The 9,060-nt window shown below is 44.8% G+C and overlaps 1 pseudogene; it reads right to left on the bottom strand.

Moving 5' to 3' along the window:
• Positions 1-7,370: 7,370 nt before the first annotated feature.
• Positions 7,371-8,448, bottom strand: LOC108522564 (farnesyl pyrophosphate synthase pseudogene; annotated as a pseudogene).
• Between the last annotated feature and the right edge of the window lie 612 nt (positions 8,449-9,060).

Consider the following 9,060-nt stretch of genomic DNA (forward strand, 5'->3'; position numbering starts at 1 on the left):
GACTCCATCTCAAAAAAGAAAAAATTAAGTAAAAAATTTTAAGCAGTTTTCTTAGTAGGGTCCTCAAGGGGACAGGCAGGTGATTTGTCAAATGGAGAAGATCAGAAGTGGGCATAGTTTCCCATTTCATGCTGGCTCTTTCACCAAATTCAGAATGTTTTGAAGAAAAGCTATTCACAAACTTAGAATGAAAGTCTACTGAAGTAGATTTAACATCCTTAGGTATTGCAGAAATTTCTTATTCTTTTTTCCTTTTTTTTCTTTTTTTTTTGAGTTGGAGTCTTACTCTGTTGCCAGGCTGGAGTGCAGTAGCTGGATCTTGGCTCACTGCAACTTCCGCCTCCTGGATTTAAGCAATTCTCTGCCTCAGCCTCCCGAGTAGCTGGAATTACAGGTGCCCACCACCACACCTGGCTAATTTTTGTATTTTTAGTAGAGATGGAGTTTTACCATCTTGGCCAGGCTGGTCTTGAACTCCTGACTTCGTGATCCACCCACCTTGACCTCCGAAAGTGCCAGGATTACAGGCATGAGCCCTCAAGCCCGGCCCAGAATTTTCTTTAACACAACCTGGATCCAAGTGTAATGATTGTAAACTAGCTCATTAGGTTCTTGAATGTAAGTTTGGATGTTATTCCATCTAAGATTTTAGAAAAAGCCTCAAGCATTGCCTCACGGGTTTTTTTTTTTTTTTTTCCTATGCTTCTGGCTTTATCTTAGTCCTTGAAGATGTTTTTGCCTAAACAGCATCCCCTAGCCCCCCAGTGTCACACCAATGAACATTGACCATCCAGTATTGGGCCTGCCCTTTACCAACAGGTATGTGAACCAATTGGTATGCATTAGAAAAACCTGGCTGAGAAGCCTGAAGTGCTGTGCTGAATTAATCAGCAAACAGGTAAGGGCCCTCAGTGACCCTTGGGAATTACTTGTCAGTGGCTCAAAGTCCAGCCTTGCTCCAAAAAAAGAAAGATGTTTTGGTTTTAGGAAATCATCAGTAAGTTTAATTTTAAGGGGATAAGTTTTAACAGTTTAGGTTCAGGGCTAGTGGAAGCTGAGGAATTGGAGGGAAAGGTAATTCAGCCAAAGGTGGATTGAGAAGAATAGAGGAAAGAGAACAAGAAATCTTCTCTGGAGAGGAAAGAATCTGGGGCCCTAGAGCCTTGTCCTTCCTCAACTGTTTGTTGGTCTCAGTTAATTTTGTGATAGAATCTTAGAGGGAGGCAATTTTCGAATCCTGAATGCACTTCAAAGCTCAAAGTGCAGAGTAAAGTAAGCCTTCCATTCACATTGTTTAATTTTAGGACCGTGGTCTTCTAGATTTTTTTTTTTTTTTTTTTTTTTTTTTTTTTCTTTTTTTGAGGCGGAGTACTCGCCTCTGCATTCGCCCAGGACTGGTGCGTGGCGCAATATCGCTCACTGCAAGCTCCGCCTCCCGGTTCACGCCATTTCTCCTGCCTCACCTCCCGAGCTAGCTGCGGACTATAGGCGCCCGGGCCACTCGGGGGCCGGCTAGATTTGTATTTTTAGTAGAGACGGGGTTTCACCATATCTAGCCAGGATGTCTTGCATCTCCTGACTCGTGATCCGCCCGTCTCGGCCTCCCAAGTTGCTGCGCGAATTACCAGGCCTTGAGCCAACCGCACCCGGCCTTTTTTTTTTTTTATTTTTTTTGAGACGGAGTCTTGCTCTGTCACCCAGGTAGGAGTGCAGTAGCGCGATTTCAGCTCACTGCAACCTCCGCCTCCCGGGTTCACACCATTCTCCTGCCTCAGACTCCCAGAGTAGCAGACACTACAGGCACCTGCCACCACACCCGGCTAATTTTTTGTATTTTTAGGAGAGACGGGGTTTCACCGTGCTAGCCAAGATGGTCTCAATCTCCTGACCTCGTGATCTGCCTGACTCAGCCCTCAAAGTGCTGGGGTTACAGGCGTGAGCCACCATGCCCAGCCTAGTTTTGTTTTAAGAAAGAGAAGTTTGGGGAACTCAAAAGAGCCCAAGGATGGCCATTGAAGATCCACATTAACTTTGCTATACTCTATCCATTGATTTTAAAAAGTACACAAGAGATGACCTTAATTTTTTTCTTTTCTTATTTATTTTAACTTTTTTTTTTTTTTGCCATTAAGTTTCCCTCTTTTCTCCCAGGCTGGAGTGCAATGGCATGATCTCGGCTCACTGCAACCTCTGCCTCCTGGGTTCAATATACCCGGGAGGTATATTGAAGCTAATATACCAGGTGATCAACTTCAACATCAACAGTGGTACATCAAATTGATATTCTATAACCTTGACAAAGTGGAGGATCGCACTTCACCTCATCTAAACTTCCATAACCATAGTCTAACCATGATCTAAACCCCAAATAAATTCAGTTTGAGGGACATTTTACATTATATCTGGTCAGTACTTCCCAATATTGTGAAGGGCATCAAAAATTAGAAAAATCTCAGGAACTGTCACAGACCAGAGGAGGCCAAGGAGGCATGAAGGAGACTAAATGTAATGTGATATTCTCGATGGAATCCTGGAACACAGAAAGGACATGAGGCGAACGCTAATGAACTCCAAATAAAGTCTGCAGTTCAGTAAATAGTAAGGTATGAAAATGGCTTCATTAGCTGTGACAAACGGACCATAGGAATGAGAGATGTTCACACTAGGAGAAACTGACTGTCGAGTGGATGGCAACTCTGTACTACCATTGCAGCTTTTGCGTAAATTTAAAACTCTTCTAAAATAAAATTATTTAAAAGTAGTACTCAGGAAAGGATTAAGGAGTGGAAGAAAAAAATGATCAATTTTCCATTTTCCTGGAGTGTTGCCATGAAAAGGCTGGAGAGAGGGTTTGCAAGGAGGAGTTGGAAACCTCAGAGACAGGCAGCTCCAGACCCCTCCTCTGTTCCGCAGAACCGGAACCCCGCCCGGTCCAGGGCTTCTCAGAAGGCCTTTCCACCCCCGGGACAACCCCAGCCCCACCTCATTGATACATCCTTTCTGGATCAACAATCTCTGTCTTACTCAGACCACCGCCCGGTCCTCTCCAGAATGGCTCATCGGAACCCGAGCGCATAGCGGCAACGCCCCCGTGTGGCCGAAGGACTGAGGACAGACACTCAGGTCCCCTTTAGCTTCCCCACCCGCGACTTCCACAGGGTCCCGTTCGGTTCCCAGCTGCAGAACAGGGCTCTGTACACACAGGGGCGCCCGGCTCCCGCGTCGGTGTCTCCAAATCCTGGAGTACAGATGTTTCCTCACACTTACTGGCGGTGGACTCTGATCTCAAGGCAGAGGGAAGCCTGCGGGCCCTAAGATCTGGTTCCCAGGTGCGTCCCACAGACATACTGTGCGCGCAGTACCCAATCTCTCAGTGTTTTTGGAATGAGGCCTTGGACTCCTGAGTCCCTGAAATTTGTTCTGCTGCATGGCGTCCGAGCTGTAACTATATTGGGTTACAAGAATGTCTGGAATCAGACTGGGCCGAGCATTTGCCCCCAGTCCCTCGGTTACCGGAGGGCGGTCCCTTCGCGACTCCCCGGACCTCCAGGACCCTGGCATGGGAACGCGCACCCTCTTGGAGCCGCCCCTTCCTAGTCCCAGTCCAGGACCCCGAGTCCCGTCTCTTCTTCCTCTTTGCGACCTAAGCAGACAGGACTAGCTGTCTACATCTCTTAGGCCTCGTCCCCTGCCATCTCCATTCCCTGATTAAATGTCCTTGATCCTGGAACCAAATCTAATTTCTGGTCTCGTCTATTGTCCGCGACAGTCGCCGACCAGGAGAGGCTCCCCAGCCCCAAACAGGCTGCGGCTGAGCGACAGCGGCGGTTTTTGGCGCTTTGGCCCAGACTCCCTCGCAGAAGCGCCCCGCGACCCCTGCCAGGAGGCTGCGCAGGCAGCTGGGGGTCGGGCTTCATCTGGGGCCTCGCAGGAGGAGCGGGGTCTGCTGCAGGAGGGGGCGCGCTGGGATTTCTGCCACTGAGGCTGCTTTCGCTGCCCTGGGTAAGACTCCCCCCACCCCTCCCCTGTGGACCTCAAAAATCATATGCTGGGAAAATACCGACCTGCTAGTCCCAGACTCAACTTTAAGAGGTCTTGGTCTCTAGATTTATTCAGCCCTTGACTGTTTGTTGAGCATCTACTCTTCCTCAGGCGCTATTCTAGGCGCTTGGGTCAGATCCAAACAGAAAAAATCATGGCCCTCAAGGAATTTACTTTCAGTTGGAAGATACGGCCAATAAAAAACCACTGAAGTCAACTATAGGGGTGTCCGAAAGTAAAGGATGATGAAGAGAAAAGCAAGGCACAGAAGATGAAGGGAGCCGGGGTAATTTTAAGGTGTTATCATTGGTGTGAGATTTTCCGAGAGGCGCCCTGCGAGCTGAGTCCTGAAGCAGATGAAGGAGGGAGCCCTGAGTTACTGGGAGGAAGGGTGTTCTAGAATCACCCTCTGCAGACGTGGAGCTCCGCCGGGGAAAGCACCCAGGCTGCGGCAGGAATGGGGCTGGGTAAGTTTCAGAAGGACTTCCTGAGGCGGGTTGCAGAGGTCTGGGTTTGTGTGTCTCCTGTCTGCTTCCCACCTGTGCCTGGCAGGTCATGAAACCCTGAGCTTGTCAGGAGCATCAGGGGTCTGGCATGTGGAGGAAGGCTGGGAGAGGAGGAGGCTAAGGTGCGTCCCAGTCCGGACTGTGTCTCTGTATTCTTTCTTTCCTGGACCCAGAGTTGGAAATGTAAATGGTACTGATGTCATCTGCAAATCCCAGAATCCTCGGAACTGGAGGAAAATCTTGACATGGCAGGTTGTAAGGAATTTCTAAGCCTTGGAGGCTCAAAAGAATAATTTCAAGAAAGATTAAGTATGAGAAAAAAATGTTAAATACGCCAATAATCTTTTATATTGATTCCATGCTAAAATTATATTTTGGATGTATTGGGTTAAATAAAACATATTGTTAAAATTAATTTCACTGATTACTTTTTACTTTTAAAAATGCAGCTACTAGAAAAGTAAAGATTACCGATGTGGCTCACATTTGTGACTCAGATTATAGCCTATTGGGTAGCAGTGTTTTAGAAGGCTAGCAACTTTAGCTCTTATGTTTGTATCTGCGATTCCTTTCAAGTGAGTTTTTGGATACAGTGTTCCTTCTTTTCCCTGTCATTTTTTCCCAACACCATTTGTTGAAAACACTATCCTTTCCCCTTGAAGCATTTTTTAGAGACATACATGTGTGGCTTTATTCATGAACTCTTTATTCTATTCCACTAATTCATGGCTATCCTTATGCCAATAACGCTGCTTTGATTCCTGGAGCTTTATAGTAAGTCTTGTAATCAGGTAGTGTGTATTTTCCAAGTTTCTTCTTCGTAAAAAATTATGATGGCTATTCAAAGTCCTTCATATTTCCATACAAATTGAAAATCAGCTTGTTAAGTTCTTTTTTAAAAAAGCCTGCCAGAATTTATTTTTAATTTTTAAACTTTGAGGTTCAGGCCTGCCAGGAACTTGATTGGAATTGCATTTAATCTACAATACTGAATATTCCAATCTTTGAACATAGTATTTCTCCCCACTTATTTAGGTCTTCTTTATTTCTTATTTTGGGGGGTGGGTTGCTTTGTTTTAATTTTCTTTTATTTCAATAGGTTTTTGAGGGAACAGGTGGTGTTTGGTTACACGAATAAGTTCTTTAGTGCTGATTTCTGAGATTTTGGTGCACCCATCACTTGAGCAGCATACAATGTACCCAATGTGTAGTCTTTTATTTTTCACCTCCCTACCCCTCTTTCCCCCGAGTCCTGAAAGTCCATTTTATCATTCTTACACCTTTGCGTTCTCATAGCTTAGCTCCCACTTAATGAGTGAGGACATACCATGTTTGGTTTTCCATTCCTGAGTTACTTTACTCAGAATAATGGTCTCCATTTCCATCCAGTTTCCTGCAAATGCTATTATTGCATTCCTTTTTATGGCTGGGTAGTATTGTATGGTGTGTTTATATATATATATATACACACACACACACATACCCCATATATATATATGTGTGTGTGTATATATATCATTTTCTTTATTTATTCATTGACTGATGGGCTTTTGGACTGATTCCATATTTTTGCAATTGCAAATTGTGCTGTTATTAACATGCGTATGCAGGTATCTTCTTCGTATAAGGATGTCTTTTCCTCTGGGTAGATACCCAATAGTGGGATTGATGGATCAAACAGTAGATCTACTTTTTGTTATTTAAGGAATCTCCATACTGTTTTCCATAGTTGTTGTACTAGTTTACATTCCCACCAGCCATGTAAAAGTGTTCCTTTTCACCACATCCATGCCAACATCTACTGTTTTTTGTTATTTTGATTATGGTCATTCTTGCAGGAGTCAGGTGTTATTGCATTGCAGTTTTGATTTGCATTTCCATGATCATTAGTGATGCTGGGCATTAGTGTTTGTTGGCCATTTGTATATTTCTTTTGAGAATTTTCTATTCATGTCTTTAGTGTATTTTTTGAAGGAATTGTTTGTTTTGTTCTTTCCGATTTGTTTGAATTCTTTGTAGATTCTGGGTATTAGTCCTTTGTCGGAAGTGTAGACTGAAGATTTTCTTTCACTCTGTGGGTTGTCTGTTTACTCTGCTGATTGTTTGTTTGCTATACAGAGGCTTTTAGTCTAAGTAAGTCCCATCTATTTATCTTTGTTTTTGTTGCATTTGCTTTTGGGTTCTTGGTCATGAAGTCTTTGCCTAAGCCAATATCTAGAAGGGTTTTTTAAATGTGGTCTTTCAAAATTTTTATGGTTTCATGTCTTAGATTTAAGTCTTTAATTCACCTCGAGTTGATTTTTATATAGGGTGGGAGATGAGGATCCACTTTCATTCTTCTATATGTGGCCTGCCATTTAACCCAGCACCATTTGTTGAATAGGGTGTCCTTTCCCCAGTTTATGTTTTTGTTTGCTTTGTCGGAAATCAGTTGACCATTAGGTACTTGGCTTTATTTCTAGGTTCTCTATTCTGTTCCATTGGTCTATATGCCTATTTTTATACCAGTACCATGCTGTTTTGGTGACTGTGGCCTTATACTATATTTTGAAGTCGGGTAATGTAATGCCTCCAGTTTTGTTCTTTTTGGTTAGTCTTACTTTGGCTATGCAGGGTCTTTTTTTGTTCCATATTAATTTTTAGGATCATTTTTTCTAGTTCTTTGAAGAAAGATGGTGGTATTTTTGATGGGACTTGCATTGAATTTGTAGTTTGCTTTGGGCAGTATTTCATTTTCACAATATATGTATCTATACATATATTTTGGTTATACAATAATTTATTCTTCGAGAGCCTCCTCTCCCTGCCCTTGCAGTCTCTAGGTCACTTTTTCCACTTGTAGATTTTGCGTGCAAGCCCAGAAAGATGGCTGCGGGCAGGGGCACTGCGTACTGTTCAGTGAGACCCATAAAGTGGCTGTGACTGTCTTCCTCATACTGCAAGAACACGGCCGGCAGATCCAGCTCCTCATACAGTGCCTTCACTCGGGCCACCTTCTCGGCCTCCTTCTGCTGGTAATTTTCCTTCAGGATCTTGTACTGTTCCGGAGTGGCCCCTATTGCAGACACTGAACCACTAGCCAGCAGGATTTGTTGTCCTGGATGTCAGTGCCAAATTTGCAGGTCACACTGGGGTCCCCAAAGAGGTCAAGGTAATCATCCTGAATCTGAAAGAACTCTCCCATCTCCAGCAGGATCTTCTTGGCATTGGCGTGCTGCTTCTCACCATCAGTTCTCGCCATGTACGTGACTGCAGCTACAGGAAGGTAGAAGGAGTAGAAAGCTATCTTGTACTTTTCAATAGATTTGTACCTCCTTTCAGTGAACCTGCCAAGATCCACATTGCCCTGTGGGGCTGTGATGAGGTCCAGGGTCTGTCCAATCTCAGTCTGATAGGAACTCTGCAGGAAGAGCTCAATCAGGTTCAGGTAATAGGGCTGCTCCCGGCAATAGAGCTTCAGCAGGTGGTAGATACATGCTGTCATAAGGATAGCATCATTGATGGCATACTACCCCATGTCCAGCTTCTGATACCAGCAGATCTGCCCCCGGCGGGTGAGGGATGAATCCATGATGTCATCTGCCACCAGGAAGAAAGCTTACAGCAGTTCCACATGCTAGCCCACAGTCAGGGCCCACTGGACACTCTCATTATTCTGTTTCCTTGGCTCCACCAGCTTCTGGAAGGCTAGCACAGTCAAACCCCTGTGACACTTGCCTCCAATGGCATTATGCTCCAGGATCTCCTTGAGCCAGGCAATAGCATCTCCTGTCTCTGGGTGCCCCATCTCATCCTCAGTCAGCACCCTAATGATCTGGGAGAAGTGCTGAACAAAATCCTGCTTTTCTTGGGCATAAGCATCTGATTTCTAGTCTCCATTCATTCTGAGGGAGGAGCAAAGGGATTTTTTCCTGGATGCAGGTTCCTGCTCAGTCCCATTTTCACAGTATTGATTCTACCCATCCGTGAGTGTGGGATGTGTTTCCATTTGCCTGTGTCATGTGTGATTACTTTCAGCAGTGTTTTGCAGTTTTCCTTGTAGACGTCTTCCACCTCCTTGGTTAGGTATATTTCTAAGTATTTCATTATTTGTTTTGCAGCTATTTTAAAAGGGGTTGAGCTCTTGATTTGATTCTCAGCTTGGTTGCAGTTGGTGTAGAGCAGAGCTACTGATCTGTGTGTATTAATTTTGTTTCCTAAAACTGTGCTGAATTCATTCACCCGTTTAGGAGCTTTTTGGATGAGTCCTTAAAATTTTCTAGGTATGGCCGGGCGCGGTGGCTCAAGCCTGTAATCCCAGCACTTTGGGAGGCCGAGACGGGCAGATCACGAGGTCAGCAGATCGAGACCATCCTGGCTAACATGGTGAAACCCCGTCTCTACCAAAAAATACAAAAAACTAGCCGGGCGAGGTGGCGGCCACCTGTAGTCCCAGCTTCTCGGGAGGCTGAGGCAGGAGAATGGCGTAAACCCGGGAGGTGGAGCTTGCAGTGAGCTGAGATCCGGCCACTGC

Source organism: Rhinopithecus bieti, unplaced genomic scaffold (assembly GCF_001698545.2).
Source record: "Rhinopithecus bieti isolate Rb0 unplaced genomic scaffold, ASM169854v2 scaffold_64503, whole genome shotgun sequence".
Lineage (NCBI taxonomy): Eukaryota > Metazoa > Chordata > Mammalia > Primates > Cercopithecidae > Rhinopithecus > Rhinopithecus bieti.